The 27,075-nt window shown below is 42.0% G+C and overlaps 1 protein-coding gene and 1 non-coding gene across 3 annotated transcripts in view; one reads left to right on the top strand and one right to left on the bottom strand.

Annotated features, from left to right (window-relative positions):
* The first annotated feature begins 1,630 nt into the window (after positions 1 to 1,630).
* Positions 1,631 to 27,075, top strand: part of NT5C2 (5'-nucleotidase, cytosolic II) — an 88,963-nt gene continuing 63,518 nt past the window's right edge. For both annotated transcript variants that reach the window (XM_030569494.1, XM_030569498.1), the window contains exon 1: positions 1,631 to 1,680. The gene's annotated coding sequence lies outside the window, so the exon portion shown is untranslated. The remainder of the gene's footprint in view (positions 1,681 to 27,075) is intronic.
* On the bottom strand, positions 26,351 to 26,422 carry TRNAQ-CUG. Its single transcript has one exon. It is a non-coding gene; the product is annotated as a tRNA-Gln (tRNA).

Raw genomic sequence — 27,075 nt, 5'->3', positions numbered from 1 at the left:
GCGGTCCCAGCGGTGAGTGCTTGTTTCACAGGACCAGAAACGGCCCTCTGCAGTGTGCAGCTGCTCTGTGATTGCCAGCAGTAACTGTGAATTTTTTTATTCAATGGCTTGTAGGACATCGCTATGTTCTGCGCGTCGGACCCTACTTCGGCTCTGGAAATACTGCAGGAGAAGGCGTGTGATGTTTGAGATGCTCATAGCAAGTGTGCATAACTGAGCAGGCTCCATGCTACTGGGGTTATGGCGTATGTGCAGCGGTTTTAAGGCACGAAAACCACTGGGTTGTTTGCCATCGAGCACAGTGCAACACGGGATGCCGACGCAATGTTCCCCTTCTCCCCAGAGACAATGTTTTGATCCTAAGAGGCATTGCACAAACTTCCCAAAACACACTGTGGGAAGTTGCACTTTGGGATAGCTACCCATGATGCACTGCTTTGTGCATCGATGCAGGCATTGCTAGTGAGGCCACACTCCATGGAGACAATGAGCATAGTGTGGCCACGTACAATCGACTTAATTAATTCGGAGGCTCAAGGTCGAATTAGATAAAGTCGACTTAATTTTGTAGTGTAGACAAGCCCTCAGATAAACATATAGCCACCCCCTGTGCTAACCAACCCCATCGGCTATTTCTCCACTTACCCCATGCTACTGTGTCATCTATTCCCCCATAATCACTCCAACAGGCAGCTGCATCTTTCATCCAGGCCAGAGATCGTGCAGCTTTTGATATTTTACAGCATCTCTCGTGCACAAAAGAACCAACCAGCTCTACAGCTGCTTGGCGAAATGATTGTCCCTGATTCCAGTGCAATGGGGCGGCCAGCCTGGCACCATCAGCCCTGGTTGCAAAGCCATTGGGACGGGGAGACTGGTATCGCCAGCTCTGATTGTTAATGTCACTGAGAAGGGGCACCCTGCACTACCACTCCTGTTGCAGTTATGGGGGGGGGCATCCATTGCAAGGAGCAGAGACTATTCAGCAGACGCTGAGCAAAAGACTAATCAAACTGCAGAGGTGTAGTGGCACCTTTAGTCCTGGTGGAGTTCTCCAAGCACTGTGTGAACCAAGGGTGTGATTGTTGCAAAGGGCTGAATGCATTACATTGTCTTCTGCACATAGCCCCCAACCCCCCATTCACTTTGGGGCTGATCCTGGCGCCACTCCCTAGATCACCCTCCAGGTGTCTCCAGGAGACGTGCTGGAACAATTTGTATAGTGGGGGTGTTGAGAGCCATTGGATCAAAGTGCAGATGCTGTATATGATGGAAACCACTTTAAGCCAGAGGGTGGCAGGATCCGTATGTGGCTGTGTTGGGGGGTTGCACACTCTCCCGGTCCCTGGCAGGATCCGTGTGCGGCTGTGTTGGGGGGTTGCACACTCTCCCGGTCCCTGGCAGGATCCGTGTGCGGCTGTGTTGGGGGGTTGCACACTCGCCCCGGTCCCTGGCAGGATCCGTGTGCGGCTGTGTTGGGGGGTTGCACACTCTCCCGGTCCCTGGCAGGATCCGTGTGCGGCTGTGTTGGGGGGTTGCACACTCTCCCGGTCCCTGGCACACTGCCCCCCTGTCCCCGGTCTATTGGCTAAGGGGCGGGGAGTATCTCGCGCTTGCGCAGTGTGGCGGGTCCTGCGCTGCAGTTGGGGTGCGGGTTATTTCTTCGCAGAGCGGCAGAAGGTGAGTGTGGCTGGGGGGAGCTCGGGGTCGGGAACCCGCCGCTGCGAGAACCTGCCCCCCGGGAGTGTCCGCGGGCAGCTCCCCCACATCCCCCCCCTCGCGCGGGCAGCGCCTCAGGGCAGGACCCCCCACGTCTCCCCCCCCCTCGCGCGGGCAGCGCCTCAGGGCAGGACCCTCTCACACGCTCCCCCTCGGGCCGGCAGGACCCCCACGTTCCCCCTCTTGCGTGGGCAGCCCCCCCTGCTGTCCTGGGGGGTGCCCCCTTTTGCCCCAGTCAAGCTGCTCCCTTGTGCTATCCCCGAGGAGATCCTTGCTCCCCACAGGTGACGGGGGGGGGGGTCTTTTCAGGGCGGTTACTGAGTGGGGCCCCCCACCTCAGGAGTGGTGTCCCCTTTCCCAGGCAGTGACTGGCTAGAGACCAGCTTGAGGACCTTCCTCCCTCCAAATCGAGGTAGCCCCTGAGGCTGTCTTCCCTGCATCCTCCAGGCTGAGCCTGGCTTCTGGGTGAAGAGTGGGCCCCTTGACTGAGCTGGGCGAACACCCTGTGGTTTATTTCCTCTCATGGATGTTGTGCTGAGCACCCCAGCAAACCAGACTGTGGCTGGACAATTCATCCTCGCTTGGTCCTGGGGCTGGGGATTGAGCGGGGTAATGCCCTGTAGAGAAGAAAGCAATTGGCCTGGCAGGATGCAAAGTGTTTTCAGGGTAGCCTTGCATCAGAAATCTGTTCACTATCACTCGCTTTATTTGAACTGAGTTGGCCTTGGCAAATGGGTCTGTGTCAGGCTTGAACTGATAACCCAGATGGGGCAGGTGGGAACCAAATTAAAATCAGGTTTGCTCTCATTTTACCTGCAGCTTTTTTGAAAGCTGCTACTTCTGACAATGTTGTATTGCAAAATGTACACCGGGGAAACTGTTCTGCCTTAGCTGCTGATATACTAAGGGATTTAATAGGTCCCGTCCATCTCTCTTTTATCTGATTAAGGCTCTTATAAAAATATGGAGATGATGAAATTCTCCAAAGGTGTTTACATTTAATTGGTTCTAATGTGGATGCTCCAGGATGGTACTTGGCCTGTTCATTCTGGGTTTCATGTTAATGACTATGTAAAAATGGCACCTTCTTTCTCAACCCCACTTGAAGTGAAAAATATATCTTGTCATTAACTAAAATATATTTTGCTGCTTCTTACACCTGTTAGCTCTGGGAGAGGGAGTTATGTTCTATTCTGGGTCATGTATTATGGTGCTCATCTTACTAGGATTGTTAACTAAGGGCCTGATCCTTCAAATACTTATTCACATTACTCATATGAGTAATGTTAAATGTGTATAAATGTTTGCAGGGTTATGGCATATGTTCTGATTTTCAGGATCTTTGTTGTTTGCGATTATTGTAAGCTAGAAAGAGAACGTAGCTTGATTTTTTTTTTTGACTTCCATATTGAGTTTGCAGTGGAGTTTACTGTATTTTCAACTGAGCACTTTTGCTATGGAAATCTTTGAGAAACAATCCTAATAGTTATGTTCTAGAGCAGAACTCCACTGTAGCTAGTCTTGAGGTCAAAAGATCAGCTGGGAATTTATAACAAAAGTTGGAGTTGTCTGAGCATAGATGTAATTCTGTTATGTACTACAGTACAACTTTTATTTGTATATTATCATCTAAATACACTGTATTCCAAAATGCTCCATGGAGTTGCATACAATTACAAAGATAAACAGTGGTGAAAAATTTTGATTAAGAGAAAAATTTTCAGCTGAGGTTTGAGATCAGAAATTGTGCTAATATATTTGCTTTTCTAGCATTACTATTATAAGGCATTTGCTAAAAATCAATTTGAGTTGAAATTTGTCAGGCAGCTTTTCAGTTTAAAAGCAATTTTTTAAAATAAAGCTTGTTTACATAAAGTGTGAAGGATGTCTTCAAATTTAGGATTCAACTCAAATTTAGGTTTTGGAAAAATAAGATTTATAAAACCTAAAACCACTAGAAATATTTACACTGGGCTATTTTCAAACTTCAACTTGAAGTTCTCTTAAAAAAAAAAAAAGTCGCCCTTAATGTTTGGAACCTGAACATTGAAGCATTATGCTCTTTGGGAAAACCTCAAAAGTAAGCTTTATTTAAAAAATCAGAAGAAACAAAAGTGAAAATAAATCAGTTTTCATGTCTGTGGTGAGACAAATGAAATGTATTGGGGAGACAATCTCAAATAACATGGAAAAGGAAATGTGGGCTTGTTAAGTATGATTTTTAATCTGATTAATAAAATGTAGCTTGTAATAGAAACTACTGTCTAGGGAAGAGATGGCTCAGGGGATTGGTTATAGCGGTAGCTCTCAACCTTCCAGATTACTGTACCCCTTTCAGGGGTCTGATTTGTCTTGTGTACCCCCAACTTTCGCCTCACTTAAAAACTACTTGCTTACAAAATCAGATATAAAAATGCAAAAGTGTCACAGCAAACTGTTACTGAAAAAATGCTTACTTTCTCACTGTTACCATATAATTATAAAGTAAATGGATTGGAATATAAATATTGTACTTACATTTCAGATGTATGTAGAGCAGTATAGACAAGTCATTGTTTGAAATTTTAATTTATACTGATTTTGCTATTGCTTTTTATGTAGCCTATTGTAAAATTAGGTAAATATCAACATGAATTGATATACCCCTGGAAGACATCTGTGTACCCCCAAGGGGTATGTGTACCCCTGGTTGAGAACCACTGGGTTATGGAGTAGGTTTGTAGTGCTCACAAGTTAGTTTTCAGGTTCAGGCTCAGGCTCAGCTTAAGTTTTGAGATTACAGGAGTAACAGATAAACTGCTCCAGAATATGTGCATGGGAGAAAGGTTGACTGTTGGCAGCTCTTCCCTGATTGATGATTTGCAATGGGAGCTAAATTGCCTAGTCAGTTCTGCGGCCTTATATCATAGAGTGCTGTGGGACATGGGTGATCTGATACAGCAGAGCCTACTGCTACTTGACCGTCAGTTAAAATCTAGCAGAGCTGTGTAATGACCCAAAGCTTTAAAGTGTCCTGTGGCACCTTATAGACTAACAGACATTTTGGAGTAGCTGGGGTGTGAAAGAAGAGGGCCTCATCCTCCCTGATTGAACTGACCTCGTTATCTCTAGCCTGCTTCTTGCTTGCATATGTATACCTACCCCGGGAAATTTCCACTACATGCACCTGACGAAGTGGGTATTCACCTACGAAAGCTTGTGCTCCAAAACGTCTGTTAGTCTATAAGGTGCCACAAGACTCTTTGCTGCTTTTACAGATCCAGACTAACACAGCTACCCCTCTGATACTTGACCCAAAGCTGTTATCATCTGGCAGCTCTTTGGCCTTCCCGGAAGTGAATGATGAGTGGTTTTAGCCCAGTTTCCCATGGCAAGTTCCACATCCTAACAGGCTCCCTGCTTGGCTGTGTTAAAGAGAACAAGGATTGAATGGGCTTTGGGACTGATCTCCTGTCACACTCCTCAATGTCTTCACTCTCTGTTAGATCTGAGACACATCAGTAAGGCAGTGTCAGGGAGTTTCCACTTTGTCTGCCCTGTATCTGTTCTTCCCCTAATTTGTGATGGTGTGAATTATCAGCATAAAGCTCACTTTAAAAATACTTGAATTACTGGCATCTTTTAAGAAATCCAAAGTATTAGTCTTTGATAATTGGCTACTCTGTGTCTAGGCATAACTTGTTCTTTGGATAGCTCCATATTATGAATTTTCATGTAAATTTTTTTTATGTAAAAGACCCACTCTGTGCTACTGAAAAAAACATTATTATGCATTGTGGCTAAGATCCAAGTATTAGTGGCTTGTATTATTTTAATGTTATGGATAACAATTCATAGGAATGATTCCTAAAATGTTAGGCTATGTCCTGCCAATAGAGAGCACTCAACACAAGTTTATTTTTCTTTTCTTTTATTACCACAAAGGAAGTTCAGAATGTACAATAAATAGAACTGATGCAATATCTGCAAAAAGTTCAGTGTTGTTATTTAAGGTGGCTGCCATGAGCAATTTATTATCTAAATATGTCTAAATTAGGGTAACCACTCTGCCCCAAACTCCTCATTTTCAGACTGTATGTTGAAGGGTCAGATTGGTACTATGCAAAATATTTTAGCACAACGGGCTAAGTTAAGGACTGTACATATATCGGCAGTGATATCTTGCCTCAAATGATAGGCTCCTGTCTTACCCTGCCTAAGTCATTCTGCCCATCTGCGAAGCACCATAATCACTTTTATATAGACAGACTTATGACTACCATATTATGTAGTAGAATGTATAACTCTATAATACATTCTGTAGTAGATTTCCTGTGCATTGTCCTGAGTATTAGTTCCCAGACACTTAGTCAGTGCACCCAATTATTTAAGTATAGTACTGAATGTCTCTGTGCCTGAGCAAAGCCTTCTACTGCCATGTCACTTGTTAAAATCTGACGTACATTGGCAGTGACTAAAAGTTCTTGCTAGTTTAGACTCATAGATTAATAGACTCTAGGACTGGAAGGGACCTCGAGAGCTCATCGAGTCCAGTCCCCTGCCCTCATGGCAGGACCAAATATTGTCTAAACCATCCCTGATAGACATTTATCTAACCTACTCTTAAATATCTCCAGAAATGGAGATTCCACAACTTCCCTAGGCAATTTATTCCAGTGTTTAACCACCCTGACAGTTAGGAACTTTTTCCTAATGTCCAAACTAAATCTCCCTTGCCGCAGTTTAGGCCCATTGCTTCTTGTTCTATCATTAGAGGCTAAGGTGAACAAGTTTTCTCCCTCCTCCTTATGACACCCTTTTAGATACCTGAAAACTGCTATCATGTCCCCTCTCAGTCTTCTCTTTTCCAAACTAAATAAACCCAGTTCTTTCAGCCTTCCTTCATAGGTCATGTTCTCAAGACCTTTAATCATTCTTGTTGCTCTTCTCTGGACCCTCTCCAATTTCTCCTCATCTTTCTTGAAATGCGGTGCCCAGAACTGGACACAATACTCCAGTTGAGGCCTAACCAGCGCAGAGTAGAGTGGAAGAATGACTTCTCGTGTCTTGTTTACAACACACCTGTTAATGCATCCCAGAATCACGTTTGCTTTTTTTGCAACAGTATCACACTGTTGACTCATATTTAGCTTGTGGTCCACTATGACCCTTAGATCTCTTTCTGCCATATTCCTTCCTAGGCAGTCTCTTCCGATTCTGTATGTGTGAAACTGATTGTTCCTTCCTAAGTGGAGCACTTTGCATTTGTCTTTATTGAACTTCATCTGGTTTACCTCAGACCATTTCTCCAATTTGTCCAGATCATTTTGAATTTTGACTCTGCCCTCCAAAGCAGTTGCAATCCATCCCAGTTTGGTATCGTCTGCAAACTTAATAAGCGTACTTTTTATGCCAACATCTAAGTCGTTGATGAAGATATTCAACAGATATTGACAGTCTTAGGGTATGTCTACACCGCAGGATATTCTGATTTTACATAAACCGGTTTTGTAAAACAGATTGTATAAAGTCGAGTGCACGCGGCTGCACAAAGGACAATAATTCAGTAGTGTGCGTCCATGTACCGAGGCTAGCGTCGATTTCTGGAGCGTTGCACTGTGGGTAGCTATCCCTTAGCTATCCCATAGTTCCCGCAGTTTCCCCCGCCCATTGAAATTCTGGGTTGAGATCCCAATGCATGATGGTGCAAAAACAGTGTCGCGAGTGATTCTGGGTAAATGTCGTCACTCATTCCTTCCTCCGTGAAAGCAACGGCAGACAATCATTTTGCGCCCTTTTTCCCTGGATTGCCCTGGCAGATGCCATAGCATGGCAACCATGGAGCCTGTTTTGCCTTTTGTCACTGTCACCGTAGGTGTACTGGATGCTGCTGACAGAGGCGGTACTGCAGTGCTACACAACAGCATTCATTTGCCTTTGCAAGGTAGCAGAGACGGTTACCATCCCTATTGTACCGTCTGCCATGCAATTGTAAATTGGCGATGAGATGATGGTTATCAGTCATTCTGTACCGTCTGTTGCTATCATGGGTGCTCCTGGCTGGCCTTCGCTGAGGTTGACCGGGGCCGCAAAGACAAAAATGGGAATGACTCCCTGGGTCATTCCCTCCTTTGTTTTATCTAAAAATAGTCAGTCCTGCCTAGAATATGGGGCAAGTGTACTAGAGAACCAGTGTACCAGAGAGCACAGCCGCTCCGTGTCAGATCCCACAGAAATGATGAGCTGCATGCCATTCTAGGAGATGCCCCTTCAACAACCTCACCTGTTGCTTCTCTCCTCCCCCAGCCCTCCTGGGCTACTGTTGCAGTGTCCCCCCATTTGTGTGATGAAGTAATAAAGAATGCAGGAATAAGAAACACTGATTTTTTAGTGAGATAAAATGAGGGGGAGGCAGCCTCCAGCTGCTATGATAGTCCAGGCAGTACAGAAACTTTTCTTTAAACATGAAAGGGAGGGGGGCTGGTGGAGCTCAGCCCCCAGTTGCCATGATGAAGACGGTTACCAGCCATCCTGTACCATCTGCTGGAATGACTGGGAGTCATTCCTATTTTTACCCAGGCGCCCCCGGCCGACCTCACCGAGGCCAGCCAGGAGCACTCACAGGATGATGAGGATGGCTATCAGTCATTTTATACTGTACCATCTGCCGGAGGGGAGGGGAGGGGAGAGGATGCTGCTGTTCAGTGCCGCAGCACCGCGTCTACCAGCAGCAGGCAGTAGACATACGGTGACATTGAAAAAAGTCAAGAAATGATTTTTTTCCCTTTTCTTTCACGGGGGAGTGAGGGGGTAAATTGACAAGATATACCCTGAACCACCCTGGACAACGTGTTTGACCCTACAGGCATTGGGAGCTCAGCCAAGAATGCAAATGCTTTTCGGAGACTGCGGGGAATGTGGGATAGCTGGAGTCCTCAGGACCCCCTCCATCCCTCCCTCCCTCTCTCCATGAGCATCCATTTGATTCTTTGGTTTTCCGTTACGCTTGTCACACAGCACTGTGCTGTGGCCTCTGTCTGTCATAGCCTGGAGATTTTTTCAAATGCTTTGTCATTTCGTCTTCTGTAACGGAGCTGTGATAGAACAGATTTGTCTCCCCATACAGCGATCAGATCCAGTATCTCCTGTACAGTTCATGCTGGAGCTCTTTGGATTTGGGAATGCATCGCCACCCGTGCTGATCAGAGATCCACGCTGGGCAAACAGGAAATGAAATTCAAAAGTTTGCAGGGCTTTTCCTGTCTACCTGGCCAGTCCATCCAAGTTCAGATCGCTTTCCAGAGCGGTCACAATGGTGCACTGTGGGATACCGCCCGGAGGCCAATACCGTCGATTTGCGGCCACACTAACCCTAATCTGACATGGCAATACCGATTTCAGCGCTACTCCTCTCGTCGGGGAGGAGTACAGAAACCAGTTTAAAGAGCCCTTTATATCGATATAAAGGGCCTCGTTGTGTGGACGGGTGCAGGGTTAAATTGGTTTAATGCTGATAAATTCGGTTTAAACACGTAGTGTAGACCAGGCCTCAGTCAAGTTTCTTCTATATAGGTACATCTGTTGCAAAACTCACTGTCACAATTGCTGATATGTAACGTAAGAACGGCCCTACTGGGTCAGACCGAAGGTCCATCTAGCCCAGTATCCTGTCTTCCAAAAGTGGCCAGTGCCAGGTGCCTCAGAGGGAATGAGCAGAACAGGTAATCGTCAAGTGAGCCATCCCCTGTCGCTCATTCCCAGCTTCTGGCAAACAGAGGCTAGAGACACCATTCCTGCCCATGCTAGCTAATAGCCATTGATGGACCTGTCCTCCATGAGTTTTTGAACCCTATTAGTGTTTGGCCTTCACAGCATCCTCTGACAAGGAGTTCCACAGGTTGACTGTGCACTGTGTGAGGAAATACTTCCCTTTTTGGTAGAGACCAAAGACTAAACGGGTCATTAATCCTTTCTCCCCTATATTTGTTTATACAGTGCTGCTGATGCGCACCTAGGCCATTAAAATTAAAGGTCCTTAGCTTGTGGATCTTACCAGCTAGATCAGACTTAACACAGCAAAGATACGAATAAACAAAGGTGGAGGAAGAGATATGGGGGAATGAAGGTTACAGTAGTGAAATATTGGTAGATGTAATATTGCTATTTGCGCATTTTGTTTCGGTTTTTAAATCAAACATATGAATGTTTGAGCACAGCTTCTCTAACTTGGGGTGGGAATCAGGTAGAAGACAAAGGCACAAGCTTTGAAGAGCCCGGAAGATGTTCTTTCCAGAACCAGCATGACGGACTTGGGTCTAGTGTGTGGATTCTTGCACTAATACTGCCTGTGCTTTATCCATTCTGTGGCTAAACAGATAACTTCAGCCTCCCAAACTGCCAATCTGGTGCCTTTTGCCAGTACAAATTCATTTGAAAAAAAAGAAGGGGATGGGGTGTTCCATTGTGTCCAGCTGTGTCCTGAAGTCATTTCACAGTCCAGGTGTAACTTAGTTATCTAACCGCAGGAATAATATTTACAGCTCCCAGTTATGCTCAGAATATTTCAAAACAGAGACTTCTTATACTGAGTGTGTACTTAATAGGAAGATTGTAGGGTGGGGAAAGGAAAAATAAAGATGTAGCTTTCCTTAGGCGCTCCTACAGAATGCTGTGAAATAGTCTCATTTTTCACAGTTTGCTTAAGAAAGCAAAAAGAGCAGGCCCTTGAATTAGCTGGCTTTGGCCTAGATGTTTGTAGTTCTCCACACTGACATCTGTGTAATGTGTGGAACACTTTATATATGAAAACATTCTTAGAGGGTTTAATGAAGTGGAAAAAAATGGAACCCTCAAGTGAAGACATGCTGTGAAAGTGCTATCCATAACAATCGCAGTGAGGTAATTGATCCATCCAGCTCCATTAATTACTAGCAAAAATAACTCAGTTTTGCAGTCAGTTTTTTAAACTCAACTGATAGTTTAGCATATATCATAATCCCTAAACCCAGGTGAGTCTAGTTGGTGTGTTCTGGGTTGACTCAGTCAGCGAACCAGCCCCAGAAGTTCCCAGGGAAAGGGGGCAGAGCAGATCATGTGACAGTCCAGCCCACCACTGACTGAAAAAACAGATCAGAAAATAAAATAAATTAATGGTGCTCGCTTTATCTATAGAAACAAAATGCTGTAACTGCAGTTAAACACAGATATGAATGTCACTTTACCTGTTTCCTCATCTTCCTGTTTGTTCAACTGATAGGTCAATGTGGCTTTCTTATCACAGGTAAAGTGCTGCAGGGTTACCAGAGTGGACTGAGCAATTAAGGCTTGAACACAGTTCAGGAGATGTATTTTGTTTAAATTCACTGTTAGCATATAATGAATGATACATAAGATACAAAGATATTTTAATCAGTCACCCTTCATTTGGGGAGAGGGTGGATGAGAAAAGTGGATTATATCTATGGGGCATGTATTGAGACCCTCAGTCTGATAGGCTGAGAGTATTGCAGAGGTAGCATGCTCACTCCCTTGGCTAAGGGAGCGTTTCCGGTTCTCGAAGGCTAATCCAGGAGTGGTATTGACTTTAGGGTGGAGGCAGCTCGCTCCTGCCATTGTCAGGTGAAAGGCTGGGGCCATAATACAGAGCTTTTGGGAGGGTGGAGTGGAGGGAAGAGTTGCAATAAAAAATAAGTGCAAAAAGGAGAACCCCAGAAGACTGACGGTAAGCTAAGTGCCTGTTGTGCTCTTGGTGCTGTATAAATAATAGTACTCCCTAAAAAGAGATCCAACAGGCGCCCATATCATATCTGGTTACTATACTATTTATGGATTTATCTTCACAACACCCCTGTGAGGTAGGGAAGTATTATCTCTGGCACAAGAGATTAAGGGACATACCCAGGATCACACAGGAAGCTGTGTCAGAGTTGGTTATTGAGTCCAGGTCTCTTGAATTCTAGGTGAGTGCCTTAACCACAAGTCCATCCTTTCTCCATTGAACAGATGATGTCCTTGTCAAAAATTCAATGCCCCAGGGCCATTTACTAAAGTGTGAGAAGTCACAATATGTACATCCTTTGAGACTCCCATAAAGTCTTCTAGTAAAACCAGGAAAGATCAGAGGTGGGCATCTTGCTATTTCTTATGTAAAATATAAACAGAAAAAAAATCATTTTAAATACAAAATTAACTTGGCAGTGCAGCTCAGGGTTATTTGATCAGCTTGGGATGCTGACCACTGTATGTACATGAAGGCTGCTTTTTGCATAGTACATGTTTATAGAGCTTATTACCAAAGAGCAGCCACGTGAAAGTGTAGGTGGATGTCCTGCATTTTTTCCAGGACAAAGTTGTTGTATAAAATCTGTAGCATAGAAAAGTAAAATTCAGCCTGTTTACCAGATGACTGATGGATAGCTAATATAACACCCATTTTGAAAAAAGGCTTCTGAGGTGATCCTGGCAGTTACAGGCTGGTAAGTCTAACTTCAGTACCAGGCAGATTGGTTGAAACTATAGTAAAGAGAGAATTCTCCAGGGTGGATTTGATTTAAATCAAATTCATTTAAATCCCTAGTCAGGAAGACTCGATTTAATCATGAATTTCTACATAAAAGTGCATTCTTGTTGGTTGTTATAACCTTAATACATATTCTTCACAACTCAGAGATAGATGTAGGTTTCATTTTTAGAAGGTACATACTATACGTTTTTAATCAGTGATTTATTTTGAAAACTTTTCAGATTAGTTTTACAGCTATATCAGAAAATGAATGATTGGTTATTTCATTCACCAAAGGTAATTGAAGCAGATATTTATGAAGTCATTGGGAGGTGAACTATCTCCAATTCAACCGATTAATCATTAATATTTGGAGGATATTCTTTCCATGCTGTATTAGGAGGACAACCTCACCAGACAGACATTTAAATTGTTTTATTTAACTAAAACAACAATGTTAAATAGTCTGGATTTTTTTCTTCAACAGCAAACATACAATATTTTAACAAAACAAGCATATAAATTTTTGAATTTAAACATTCAAGTTTTTTAAAATCAGCTTTCTTTTTGTTAAAATTATTTTTAACTAAAATAGTTAAATGAAATATTTAAAAGCAAAAAACCAAAAATTAAATTGACTGTCAGCCTGGTCAACATGAGAAACTTAAAATATTGGCTTGTACACCTAACTTGGTTATCTTCACCTTCATTTTCCTGTTTGTTCATAATCTGGAAAAGAAAAAGAAGCTTTCCTACTTTTTCGGGTCCCAAACGATTTCTCAATTTGGAATGGATTAGTCCAAAGGAAGAAAATGTTCTTTCTACACCGGCAGAAGAAGCTATTGCTGTTAAAAGTGAGATTATCACTTCAACAGTCTCTGAATCAAAGTGCTTGAGTGACTTCCACCAGTTCACTGGTGTGACTTTCTTTAAAACATCAGTAAACATATATTTCTTGAGTTGTTCACCCTTAACTCTGAAGATTATTGTAGTTGGCATTAAGGAGGGATAATTGTTGGATGTCCATGTCATAGCCAACTCCTTCAGCAGTTAAGGTGTGACCCTGGTATTGAGAATATATGCAAGAAAATGAGCTGGGGATAGGACTTGTCTCATTTGCTTTTTTTTAATGCTTATAATTTAACTCACCAAGATCTCACTCAGTTCCTTCCAGATTTCAACAGTGTCAGCAATAAAATAGCCATTTCCCTGCATTTTGTTCAAGGCTACAGAAATAGGCTTCAGGGTACTCAGCATGTGTTCAACGTTTCTCTTAAGCCCAGTGTTGAGAACTTCGACTGTGACAGTGCCATCTATTTTTTCACGATTTTGTTCACAAATTGTCATCAAATTCTTGATACAGTGCTCAGATCAGTCCACTACTGAGTTCCATCACATGTCTTGTGGGAGAGTTAGCTCGGTTCCTCCCACTTTTTTCAGAGCAGCTGCTGCAAAGTGGTTGTTACGGAATTATTTTGCAATTTCAACAACGTTAGCCTTTATTTCTGTAACACTGAAGTCTTTGGCTAGGAGATGCATCAAATGAGCACTGCAACCATATGTTATTAGCTGAGGACTCTCTTCTAAATAATTTCTTCTCATCTTGGATATATTTACAGCATTGTCTGTGCACAAGCTGCATACTAGACATTTGAATTTTTTTTCACAGTTTACTTGTAAGTATTCCGCTGTGTGTGCATTTCCTGATGTATCAATTGTTTCTGTAAGGAAGACATTCCCTTCTTCTGTTGCCACACTTCATACAACAGGATCATTGTGGACGTTGCTCCGCCCATTAAGACTCAGGTTGACAATTTTACCCTCTAGACCTTTTGCATGCTGCTCAATTTCTCTTTGATACACTTTATCCAGTAATTTGCCTGCGACGTCAGCTCTGTTGGGTGGACTGTATCCTGGTCTTAATGACTGAACCATGTTAATGAAGTGTGGGTTCTCAGTCCTACAGAAAGGAGAGTTTGTTGCATAAACAAACCAGGCAATTTTTTCATCAATTACCTCTTTTTGTAATCTGCTGGTTCTTATCACAAACTTATCTGTGGTTGTTTCTGGATAATGGAGATTTTTTTCTTCTTTTTGCTACAGGTGATATATATATATACACACACTCTGTTGCTATGTGACATACATGATGTGACTGAAACACTATTATTGGCAGATAACTCTGAAACTATAGATAGTGATGGTGATCTTGAAGGTGGATAGTCTTCAGAATCCTGTATGTTGAGGATGGATTCTCCTAAACAAAATAAGTCAATGCAGTTATTTAATTATTATTACCACACTGCTCATTTAATATTACTCATTGCATTCACTGACACTCAGTACTACTTTAAAGGTGAAATTGTAAAAGGAAGATCTGTCTGTTTCAGTTGATCCTTTTTTACAACTGCATCTAAAATGATGGTACCATAGAGTAACAACTATATTTTTTGCTCAAACATGAGAATTCAAGAATAGTCCAGAAGGAAGATAGGCAGTCCTTAAGAAAGAAGTATGAAATTAAAAAAGTTTATCAACCTGAAGGTCTTGCATGTTCAGACATGTTCCTTTCATCATCTTCAACGCAGCTTCCTCCTGAGAAAGAACACGTCTCACGATGTTGTTTCATTTGGGCAACCAGGCCCTGCATTTCTTTGTTGCACTGTTTGCATTTTGCACACACGCCTGTCTTACTCACTGGAACTTCATTAAAATATTGCCAACTGGGTCTCTCTTATGGCCTGCTGCCATCATAGGTTTTCCCTTCTAGTGAGAGAATGTTTCTGCTGGCTGTCCCGCCCTTCTCACATTTATCTCCAGACTACTTCTTCTTGTCCAGATCTATTCCGCTCCCTCTTCTATTCATTGAACTTTTTGAAACTTTGCAGTTTTAGAGAGAGTTAAGGGATTGACTCTGTGTACACAAATTTGCAGAGGGACAGTAGGGTTGAGGTCTGTTATTTCTTACCTCTATATATTATTTATTTTAAAATATTTTTGCTGTTAACAAGCATGTTATCTCTGGAGACACACGTCCATAGTTTGAGAACTGCAAAACTAAGCATGGTATTTTCTAGACTGAGCAGTGAGTCCCAATGGGTAGATGGAAAGATTAACCTAAATGATCTATACAGAAGTCCCTGGAGCCCTATAAGATTGGGTCCCTAATCCATGAACTGTTGGAACTCATTTACAAAACTTTTCTTAGACATTACATGAATATATTTGTCTCATACTAAAGAATTAGAATTTATAATCCCTATTCCATGTTGAGATATCTTTGAGCTATAATGTATCTTAATTAAAACTCTTTAGATTGCTTTTTGAAGAAAATTTTTTTTATTAAAAAATCTGTTTTAAATAAAAATCTGAATTTCTTTGATTAAAAAAAAAAAGCATTGATTTTTATCCACCTTGCCTAGAGCATATATTTTAGAAAAACTTCTAGTCATGTTTTAAAAATAGTCAGTGATGGAGAATCCACAGCAACCCTTAGCAAATTGTTCCAGTGGTTAATTACTCTCATCATTTAAAAATTTACACCTGATTTCCAGTCTGAATTTTTTTAGCTTCAACTTACACTCACTGGATTGTGTTATACCTTTCTCTGCTAGATTGAAGAACCTATTATCAAATATTTGTTCCCTATATAGATTCTTATAAACTGTAATCAAGTCACCCCTTGACCTTTTCTTTGTTACGCTAAATAGATTGAGCTCCTTGAGTCTATCACTATAAGACATGTTTTCTAATCCTTTAGTTGTTCTTGAGGCTCTTCTCTGAACCCTCTCCAGTTTATCAACATCCTTCTTGAGTTGTGGACACTGGAACTGGACACCTTATTCCAGTAATGGTCACACTGGGGCCTAATAGAGAAGTAAAATAACGTCTCTACTCTTACTCAGGGTTCCCTTGTTTATGCATCCCAGGATTGCATTAGCTCTTAATTGAGTGAGTAGAATAGGTGCAGTATTGAGGGCTCTGACTAAGTCTTGTATTGTACTGTAACCATTCATTTACAGTGAGTGGAAGGTTTTTGTGCACTTTGAGGTTCCCAAAAGCAACCTTTTGTCCATACACTGACATTGTATTAACAACTTCAAAGCATTGCCTTAGTTTTGTGGTCAATTAGTATCATTGTAGAGGGCAGGAGTTCCCATTATTAATAGATTAGAAAGCCAGAAGGGACCATTGTGATCAATTAGCCTGATTAACACAGGTCATAACACTTCCCTATTTTATTCCTATTTGAACTAAAGCATATCTTTAGAAAAACATCCAGTCTTGAGTAACAAAATTCCAGTGATGGAGGGTCCACCACAACCTGTGGTAAGTTGTTCCAGTGGTTAATTGCCCTCATTATTAGAAATTTGCACCTTATTTCTAGTCTGAATTTGTTTTGCTTCAGCTTTCAGCCATTGAATCTTATTATACCATTGTCTTGTAGACTGAAGAGCCCTCTGTTATCAGATTTCTGTTCCCCATGTAGGTACATTTGGATTGTGATCAAGTCACCCCTTAACCTTTTCTTTGTTATGATAAACAGATTGAGCTTCCTACATTTTTCATTATGAGGTATGTTTTCCAATCCTTTAATCATTTTTGTGTTTTTTCTCTGAACCCTCTCTGGTTTATCAACATTTTTCTTGAATTGTGGAGACCAGAACTAGACACAGTATTCCAGTAGTGGCTGCACCAGTGCAAATTACAAAAGAAATATAATTTATATTCCTCTGTTTATACAGCCCAGGATCATATTTACCCTTTTGGCCACACCATCACACTTAGCCATCATGACCTGCGAGGCCTTCTCAGAGTCACTGCTTCCCAGAATAGAGTCTCCCATCTTGCAAGTATGACCTGTATTCTTTGTTTCTAGATGTATGACAGTACTGTGCACGCATGGTAGAGAGAGCAGAAAATTAGTGTTACATTAACAGTACACTGGGGGTAAGAGGCATAAGTTTGTCAGCTGAGAATGATAAAGCCAGCATTGATGTTAGAGTACAGCAATTCTGCAGAGGATATGGAGATGTAGAAGCTCTATGAAGACTGGAAAATATGTGAATTAACTTATTAGAGGGCTCACGGCTCCTGTTTCAAGACAGACAAAGATGTGACAACTATCTGAGGGAGTATGGGTGGTCTTGTGGTTCAGGCACAGGGCCAGGAGATCTGATTTCTTTTCCTGGCTGGAAGCATTGAGTCATGCTGTGACCTCACATTTATCACTTTGTGTCTTTCTGCCTCATTTTCCATATCTGTAGAATGGAGATAAAATACATGCCTACTCCACAGGACTGTTGGGAGCCTTAATTAATGAAAGTTCCTTGGTTAGGCATTGCTAAAGAAATGCTAAATACAGTAACTCCTCCGCTTAACGTTGTTTCGTTATGTTGCTGATCAGTTAGGGAACATACTCATTTAAAGTTGTGTAATGTTCCACTCTTATGTTGTTTGGCTGCCTGCCTTCTCCACAGCTGGCGGCCTCCCTGTGCTCCCTCACAGCGCCTCCCACCCGTCAGCAGACCCTCTGGATCAGCGCCTTCTCCCTCCTCCTCCTGCTAGCGGCAATCAGCTGGCTTGGGGTGTTTTGGAGGCAAGAGGGAAGGAGGAGGAGCAAGGACTTGGCACGCAGGCTCCCCCTCTCTCCCCTGCCTCCAGAACGTGGCAAGCCAGCAGATTTCCCTGGGCAGGAGGGACGGGGGAAGACTCTGTGCACCTCCTCCCTCCCTCCCGAACATGGCAATCAGCTGGCTTGCGGAATTTAGAAGGGAGGGGAGGGAGGGGGGAGGAGCCAGGATGCAGTGCAAAGTAAAGGGAGAGGAGTTGGGGAGAAGAGGTGAGTCAAGGGTGGTGGGGGTTTGGGGGAAGGGGTGGAGTGGGCGGGCTGAGGGTTTAGCCTCCCGCCCCTGGTGCTTGCAGAGTAGGGGAAGCTGCCCTGGAACCTAACCACCCCTATTTACATTAATCCTTATGGGGAAATTGGATTCACTTAACGTTGTAGTTATGTTCTTGAAAAATGTGAATTTAAGTGAGGAGTTACTATATTATTATTAGCAAGCAAAGAATGTTAGTTTTTATCCATGCATCATATGTAGTATTAAAAAAATCAAAATGTCTTAGGTTAATAATAAACCCTTTGATTTAATTGATATCTTTGATGCTATGAAGAATTAATTATCTCCACAAAGGTAACATAAAAGAAACACAAGTAGCATTTATTAAAAATATGCCAGAATGTTGTTATAACTGGTAGCTATGGATGTTATTAATACTCTGCTTATAGTGCCTTCTCTGTGAGGATCTCGGCACACATTATGGACATTAATTAATCAAGCCTCACAGCACTTTGTGTTGTAGAGATTAATTACAAAAAATAATTGTGTGTGTTGGTACAGATGTATCGACTTTTGTTTGGCTCAGCAATACGTGGCAGCTCGCCTCTAATTTTCTTATTTTCCCCAGGTTGGAGTTCCATGATACCCATTTTAAAGGCTGCATATGGTTGCAAGGCTGGCCCTGTGTTTATGGGGCCTTATTCATAAATCATGTAGGGTCTCCATAAGACTTCATCCTTTTCTGTGACCAGATCACCTATTCTTAATGGCTTTGCCGGTGGTACTGTTAGAAGCACCATCGCTGGCTGGTCAGATGTATGGTGTACTGGTCCTATATTACTTTATATCATCATCATTGATAGATTTTCTGAAGCATCTCAGCTCTTTGGCCTCACCATTGTCTCAGGAAGACAGAGGTCTTGTTCCAACCAGCACCTCATTCCAATGCCCCAGTGCCAGCCATTTTCATCCAAGGCACACAGCTGAAAAATGTGGATTAGTTCAAATATTTGGGCAGCACTATCTTGAGTGACAGTTCCCTTGATAAGGAAATTTCCTCCAGAATTAGCAAAGCCAGCCAGACCTTTGGCTGACTCTGAACAAAAGTCCTTAACCTACACAAAATTTGTCTCTCCACCAAACTGAAGCTCTACAGTGCAGTGGTTCTAACATCTTTCCTGTATGGAAAGAGATGTGGACTCTTTATAGACATCACATTAAACTGCTCGAGCAATGTTACATGTGCTCTTACCGCTCAATAGTGAGCATTCATTGGCAGGGTGTGTGACCAATATTAAGGTCCCTGAGAGAGCAAGCACAACCAGCATTGAGGAAATGTTACGGAGAAGACAACTTGGGTGGATCGGACATGTCATCAGAATGGAGGACCACTGTCTCCCGAAGCAGATCTTGCATGGGAGCTGAGTCAGGGCAAAAGAAAGAAGAGTCATCCATATAAGTGCTTCAAAGATAATCTGAAGAGCAGTCTCCAGTGGGCTGGAATCAGTCCCAAAGAACTTGAGCAAATGGCTCACTGGTGGTCTCTGAAAAGATCAGCATGTAACAGTTTTGAGCAGGATTGACAAAATCATCTCCATGCTTCACGTGAAAGGCGCCATGTGAAAGAGCTGCACCATCAAACATCATAGATACAGACTTCTCATGCCCTCAGTGCGGCTGACTCTGTGCATCAGGACTTAGGAGTCCTATGTGTAGCCATAGGCGAGAACTGTGACAATATTGTCATCATCAGTGATGGACTACCAACAGTATATCTAAACAATAAAAAATGCTATAGCTGGTGCTGATGGAGAGAACCAAGGCAGTCTATGAAGCTGCAGGATCTAGAGGACTGAACACTCACTTTAGGAACAAGGAACTCCTGAATTTTAATCCCAACTGAGACACGTTTTGCACTTTGACCCTATGCAAATTGCTTAACTTCTATGGGTGACAGAAGAATATAAAATGTGATGGTAAAAATGTTAATATTGGCTTCTCCTCATCTCCCCTCCAACTTCCTGCAGGGATTCCACAGAACTCTGTCACTGATCCCCTTCTCTTTGCCCTGTACACCTTATCTCCAGGTAATCTCACCCACAAACACCAATTCAGCTACCAACTCTGTGCTGACAACTCACAGATCTAACTCCCTACTCCAGACCCCTCTCATTCTGATCCAAGTAAAATTTCAGCTGGTCTCTCTGATATCTCCTTGTGGATATCTAGCCATCAGCTCAAACTCAATATGGCTAAAACAGAGCTTTTAATCTTCCTCTCACAAGCTCTCCCCCTTCCTTCCTTTTTTGATCACTGTGGTCAACACCACTGTCCTGCCTGTCACTCAGGGGTGTAACCCATTTATCATCTTTTACTCAGCCTGAATGTGAGGACCTAGAGAGAGGACCATGTCTTGATCTTGCTGATTCTTTCTGCATAACCTCTCTAAGATACGGCCTTTTCTAGCCATCCACACTGCTAAAAATGTTGTCCACATTCTCCTCATCTTGTGTCTCTATTACTGCAATGCCCTTTTCTCTGGCTTTGATAAATACAGTCTTGCATCACGCAGTCTTTCCAGATACATTCTGAATGGTTTATGTTCTTAGCCTATAGCTTTGACCATGTCACTCCTCTTTTTGCATCCATCCACTGGCAGCTCCTCCTCAATCACATAAAAGTGAAGACAAGAAGCTTATGTTTCAACACCTTCTCCTCCACCCCTCTCTCACCTGCCTCTGTCAGTGAAGCCAGCCATCATCTCCCACCTGTTGCTTGTTTTAAAATGCAACTCCCATGTTGCTCCTCAAGCCTAGGAAGAGGTCCTTTTAAACATCTGCAAAGCTTCCTCATTATCTTCCTGCAAATCCCGCCTCAAAACTCTCCTTTCCCACGATGAATGAAAAAACCTGACAAGGGGTTATGCTTCTGGTGTGCTGAGACCATTGCCTGTCATGCTGATCAATGTTGTCTCCTTATTTCATTGTACTCCCCTGTTGCTGTTTCCATCTGTTGTCTCTTTTCTGACACTTAGATTGTAAGCACTTTGAGGGAGGATCTGTCTTTTTTCCTGGGTCTGTACATTCCTAGCACAGTGGATATTGGTTCATGACTGTAGTGATACAAATAATTAATAATACTTTGCATAAGAGTGTCAATACACATTGTGTCTAGAAAAGACATCCAAATTAACAAAAACTGGTTTGTTTAATTAATAGTTAATTATGCAGCAATTACTATAGCACCTGTGTGGACTACACAGAGGCTATTTGGCCAGAAATTAAATCACTGTCCATAATAGACCCTGTAAACAGCCTTCTCCTTCTACTACCACACCTATCTAGAAATAACCCGTTGGAGACTATAGTCTGTGAACCAAAGTATAACAAATAAATGCATGAACAAGAAATGTTTGACCAGCTCCCTGTGGACTGTTGGCAAAAAACATCTCAGCCATTGCAGTGGTGCACAGGGAGAGAAAGAGAGAGAGGCCCTGTGGCAGACATGACCCAAACCATATAGGTCTTTATAGATCTTAAATGACACCAAGAAATGGATGTGAAGCCAGTGCAATTAATGGGGCGCAGGTGCAGTATTATGAATCCAATCATATCTTTTACTATAACTTGCAAACTGCAGGGCGTATTTTCAATTCAATTCATGCACATCTCCAGTTAGCATGAACAAGAATTCCTGCCCGTTAATACTGTTTAGCCGTTATATTGCATTTTTCATGCTCAGAGCCATCTAAAAACATTAACTAATTGCCATAAGTTGAGATTGTGCTAACTGTATCCCTTGAAAATAATTATTGTTCCAGGAAGAGGATCTTATTTGCTGTCATCAAAAGAGTTAAGAAATACTCTCAAAGAGGCAGCCTTCTAGGAGAAAAATGATTTAAAATGAGGAATTTACTCAAGGCACAAGGCAGGGAAAATACCAAAATAACAATTTTCTGGTTTAGAGAAAGGTGGGTGAGGTGGTATCTTTTATTGGACCACCTTCTGTTGGTGAGAGAGACAAGCTTTCAAACTACACTGCGTTCTTCAGGTTTAGGTCATTTACAGTCTTCTATGCTTACGTTTGGAAATTGTGGGCTTTCACAAAATTGCTAGAGTTTTAAATATCAGAGAGGTAGCTGTGTTAGTCTGGATCTGTAAAAAGCTACAAAGAGTCCCGTGGCACCTTATAGACTAACAGACTTATTGGAGCATAAGCTTTCGTGGGTGAATGCTGTTAGTCTATAAGGTGCCACGGGACTCTGTTGCTTTTTAGAGTTTTAAAGTAATTGATGTTCTATTTTTTCAAAAGTAGCAGTAATTAAAACGCCCTTCAGAAATGATTTTGTGATTGGCTGATAAACAAAATTATTGGCTGATAAGCTGAGAATGATTTGAATTGGCACCCTACAGTTAGACAAAAAAACCCAAGAAATGTGTAAATGAAGAGTTAAGGGAATTAGTGCAATCCTTCCAAAACAGTGATGAAAAAGGTTTCGGACCAGTGATCCAGGTGATTGTCAGTGGTCCTAATATCTTTATTTATTTATTTACAGTAGCACCTGTTAGGTGCATCCCAAATATTTAAAAATAGTGCTTCCTGCTGTAAGGAACTAGCAATCTAGATATAGAAATTAGGGAACATGGAATAACAATAGGCATTTTGGGTATATCTACATTGTAATTAAATACCAGTGACTGGTCTGTGTCAACTGACTTGGACTGAGGGGCTGTTTAATTGTGGTGTAGACATTTGGGCTCAGGCTGCAGCATCTACACTGCTGCAGCCTGAGCCCTGAGAGCCCATCAGATGACACAGGCCAGCCATTGGTGTTTAGCTGCAGTATGTAGAGGTACCCAATATGTATAAGTTATCTTGAGTCACAGTAAGCAGTGCTGCAGAGGTGGGCCTTTAAAGAGGACTTCAGTGTGGATGAGTTCATTGTAGTGGTACCACACTCTGCATTGAAGAAGGGACTGAGATGATTGAAGCTGGCAAACAAGTAGGAAAGGCTGGGAGCGCTGTTGGAACATAGGGGATAACTAAAGGTCAGTGCAGAGTTTGAAAAGGGAAGAAAAGTAGGGAGCGCTGGAGTTGTGTGGCGATTACAAGATGCCTTGTTAATGAACCTGCTAAGATTGAGTCAATCTAAATATTATTTTGGCAAGCAGCACTCCATAGCTATAGAAGTTTGAGATTGTATTAAATAAATCTGTCACTTTTTTAACAGAATTGAACTTCCATACAATACAACCAATGCTAAATATTAAAATCAGAATACATGTGTGCTTGAATACATATTAAAATATCTCATGCACCCTTGAACACACATTATAATGTCACACAATTATATGAGAGATGTTTAGCCCCACTTTGGGTATTACAACACTCACAGTGGGAGTGCAATATAATGATTAGTGCAAAGGACTGGGAGTCAGGACTCCTGGCTTCAGGTGCCACCTCTGCTGTTGAGTTGTTTTATGACCTCAGTTAACTTCAGTGACATGTGGCTCACCTCTCTGTGCCCCAAGGTCTCCAATCTGTGAAATGGGGATAACAACACCAATTGTCTCAAGGGTGTTATGAGAATTAAGGTTTGTAAAGGGCTTTGAGAGCCTGTGATGCCAGGTGCTAAAGAGAATCAAGGTAAAGTATTATGATTCTGTCCATGGTGTGAATGCCTAACAGCAGTATTGACAATTATGTTAGGGATATCAAAACTGAATACATGAGCCCCAAACAGACAAACTGTGCTTGGTAAACTTCTTGTGAGTATCTTAAAACACAGAGGTGTAGTGCGGGTTTTGTTTTCTGTTGTGTAAACTCTCTGAGAATGTACTAGACAAGTGGGATTGTCACTGCTGTTGTTTATTTGTACTTTTTTGGCATGTAATCCTATGAACTGACTTGGTCAAAGTATTAAAAACAAAATCAGCTGAACTAAGGATAGTGTACTGAAGCCAAATATATATGTATTAATCTGGGATGCAGAATTTTCTAACCATTTGCTGAAAAATGAAAGAAAAATAGCCAGTAAAAGTCCCCCTGAAGGGGAGAATGTCAATGGCATGCCATTCTATGTTTTGCCAACATTTGCAAAACTTTTCGATGGATAATCCTCTAAATAAGGCATTATCTAACAAAGAAGGAAATCAGTTTATTTCAAAATTTGTGTTAAAAATCCCATTGTTCTTTTCCAGACACTCTTGTGTGTCATGTGCTAGCCTGGATCAGAGTTTCACAGCAAGCTTTTTAAAATACATCTCCGAAATTAGCTCTGTATCAGAAACACTAAGGCGCTTAATTATGACTGCATTAACAGGAACACAATTGTAATAAATCATAGGGAGATATTTCTAAAGCATCTTATCTAGGCAAAAGTTTCTATTTTTTGTGGAGTTATGTACAGATGATAAATCTCAAAAATAGATTTGTAACTAAAGAAAGATGCATCATATTTCATTTGCTCAGAATTGAAAGTCTTGAGTGGCCACCTGCCCACTCAGATAGATATTTATCCCAGTAACTTACAAATGGATGGAGTAGTTTAGCCCATCATATTTTTAGTCACTATCCTTGGCATCAATTTAAAGAGGATCTTGTGTTCAGAAAAGAAAAAAAATGAAAACCTAGAGTGAGATCTTTTCACTCTTATTCGCACAAGTAATCTGAATCCACTACTCCAATTTACCAGAGTAGATCCATTGAAGTCAGGTGGGGGTGTTTGTGTGAATAAGGCTTTCAGGATTGGGGCCACAAATTTGCAATCCTTGTGTCTTTTATCTGTTCCTAATATTTTATCTCAAAGCAGGTACATTGCTATATGAGCAATACCTACTTAACTGGTGAAGTGCCTGTTAGCGTTTACATGATTATCAAACATTGCTGCATTGGTAGGATTTATCATCATGCAATGTTTTCTAAATAAAATTAATGAAAATTCCTCCTACTTTATGCCTTTATTTCCTTTTGCCTTGGTTGTTGCAGCTCTGATTTCTGTAGCTCCTCCAAATCTCAGCTTTTCAAACTCCAACATGCACAGAATGATGCTGACTGCTTTCTCACATGTTGTTACAAAACCAGACACATCTCCCAGGACCTCAACCACCTCCATTGGCTCCTCATTCATGTAAGGTTGCGATTAAAGGAGAACAGTTAAAATACTCCCACCATCTGAGAAACAAATGGATCCACTGTGTTCTGGAATTCTTTTCGAAATGATACTATCCAACTTTTGGACCATGGGATTGCTGGCCTTTGTAATGCACTCCTACTCAGATGCATCTTTCCACTGTATCATCATCTTTTTTTCAAGATGGCACAAAAATGGCATGAGGCAGTTGAAGTGACAAGATGAGGCTAAAGTAATGGAAAAAGTCTTCTAACTTTGATTGTGGCCTATCGTTTTTTATGTCTTTGTGTTGTGATGGAGACATCTGAAAAGGTAGACGAGTGAAAATGTTCAGAATGGTTGGCAGGTTGATGGATTCAGACTGCCTTCATGTGGAAAAGGAATCCAAATGCTCTCCTTTATGACGTTGCTTTCACAGAGCCCCAGTGGCCATGAGATCTTTTTGAGTGATCATTACCACTTAGTGGCCATATTTATTTCCTGCAGAGTCCTAATCCATAGATGAAAGATAGCTGCTTGAAGATGAAGCCAGGAAAGACAGAGGTGATGTTGGTACGTTAGGTATGTTGAAGCCTCATGAACAAGGGTTCTCAGACTTCTGTAGTGGTGACCCCTTTCACACAGAGAGCCTCTGAGTGCGACCCCCCCCCCCCTTACACATAAATAGATACAAAAGTGTTTTTAAACACCATTATAAATGCTGGAGGCAAAGTGGGGCTTGGGATGGAGGCTGACAGCTTGCAACCCCCCATGTAATAACCTCATGACCCCCTGAGGGGTTCTGACCCCCAGTTTGAGAACCCCTGCTCTTGAGGAATTGTGACTGTTCCATCTGCTGACCGCATGTCCGCCCTTAGTCTTTGTGGTTTGCAGTCTCGGGGTCTTAATTCGATCCATCACTACTTCTAAGGTCCCAAAGCACCTTCTAAACATCACCTGACCTGGAGTTCTTGATCCTTCCTTTCTCTCCACAGACATGTTTGCCTCCTCTTTCCTGGACTATTACAATTATGATTGTTGTTGATTATTTGTATTACCATAGTGCCTATGAGCCCAAGACATGCAATGCTCTCTGCTTGTGATTACTCAGCTTCAGCTAGTGCAAAGTGCATTGCCTTTTAAGCAGGCCGGGTTGGTAATTGAATGCCCTGTGTTGTGCACTGCCATCCATTTGCCTTTGGGTCCGACTGAGATTCAAACTCAGATCACTGGATTCAGAGTCCAGAGTGCTAACCATTACACCATGGAACCTGCTGGTGCAGTTGAAGTTGTTGGTAATTATTTATAAAGCCCTAAATGGCCTGGGAATGGGCTATGGCAGAAACACTTTCCCCGTATGTGCCTTGTTGTGGAAGTTGCAGTTGACTGGAATGTTCTTGCTGTCTGCTCCTCAGAGTTTGACCTCTTGGATGCGTAGCAGGGAATTCTTGGTAGAGAGCTCTCAGCTCTGGAATGCTTTTCTTCAGGCTGTCTGCCAAAGCCTGGTGGCGTTCAGAATGTGGTGCAAATTCATTTGTTAAATCTTGCTTTTTAGTAATTGGAAAGTGATCACAGAGTGCTGAGTGTGGGACATATTTTTGTAACCAAATTGTTTGTCCTTGGTTTGATTTTTATATTGTTTATTTCATGGCAATCAAATAAAATCTAGATAAACACACACAGACTGTCACAATAAAAACTGTCCTCTTCCCTTTTAAAACTATCTATAGATTTTGGTGTAGGGGTTTGAGCCCAGAAGTGGGAACCAAAGCCTGAAGTTCTAAACCTAGCTCTGATGATCACCCCTGTTTGTGACTTTGTGAAAGTCATTTAACTTCTCTGTGTGTTAGCTTCCTAGCTATAAGGGGAGGGCAGTAAATACCTACTTTACTGGAGAGTTGAGATGGTTAATATTTGACTCATTA

Source organism: Gopherus evgoodei, chromosome 7 (genome assembly GCF_007399415.2).
Source record: "Gopherus evgoodei ecotype Sinaloan lineage chromosome 7, rGopEvg1_v1.p, whole genome shotgun sequence".
Taxonomy (NCBI): Eukaryota; Metazoa; Chordata; order Testudines; family Testudinidae; genus Gopherus; species Gopherus evgoodei.
The sequence above is the reverse complement of the archived record's forward strand: the minus strand, read 5'-3'. Positions and strand labels throughout refer to the sequence as shown.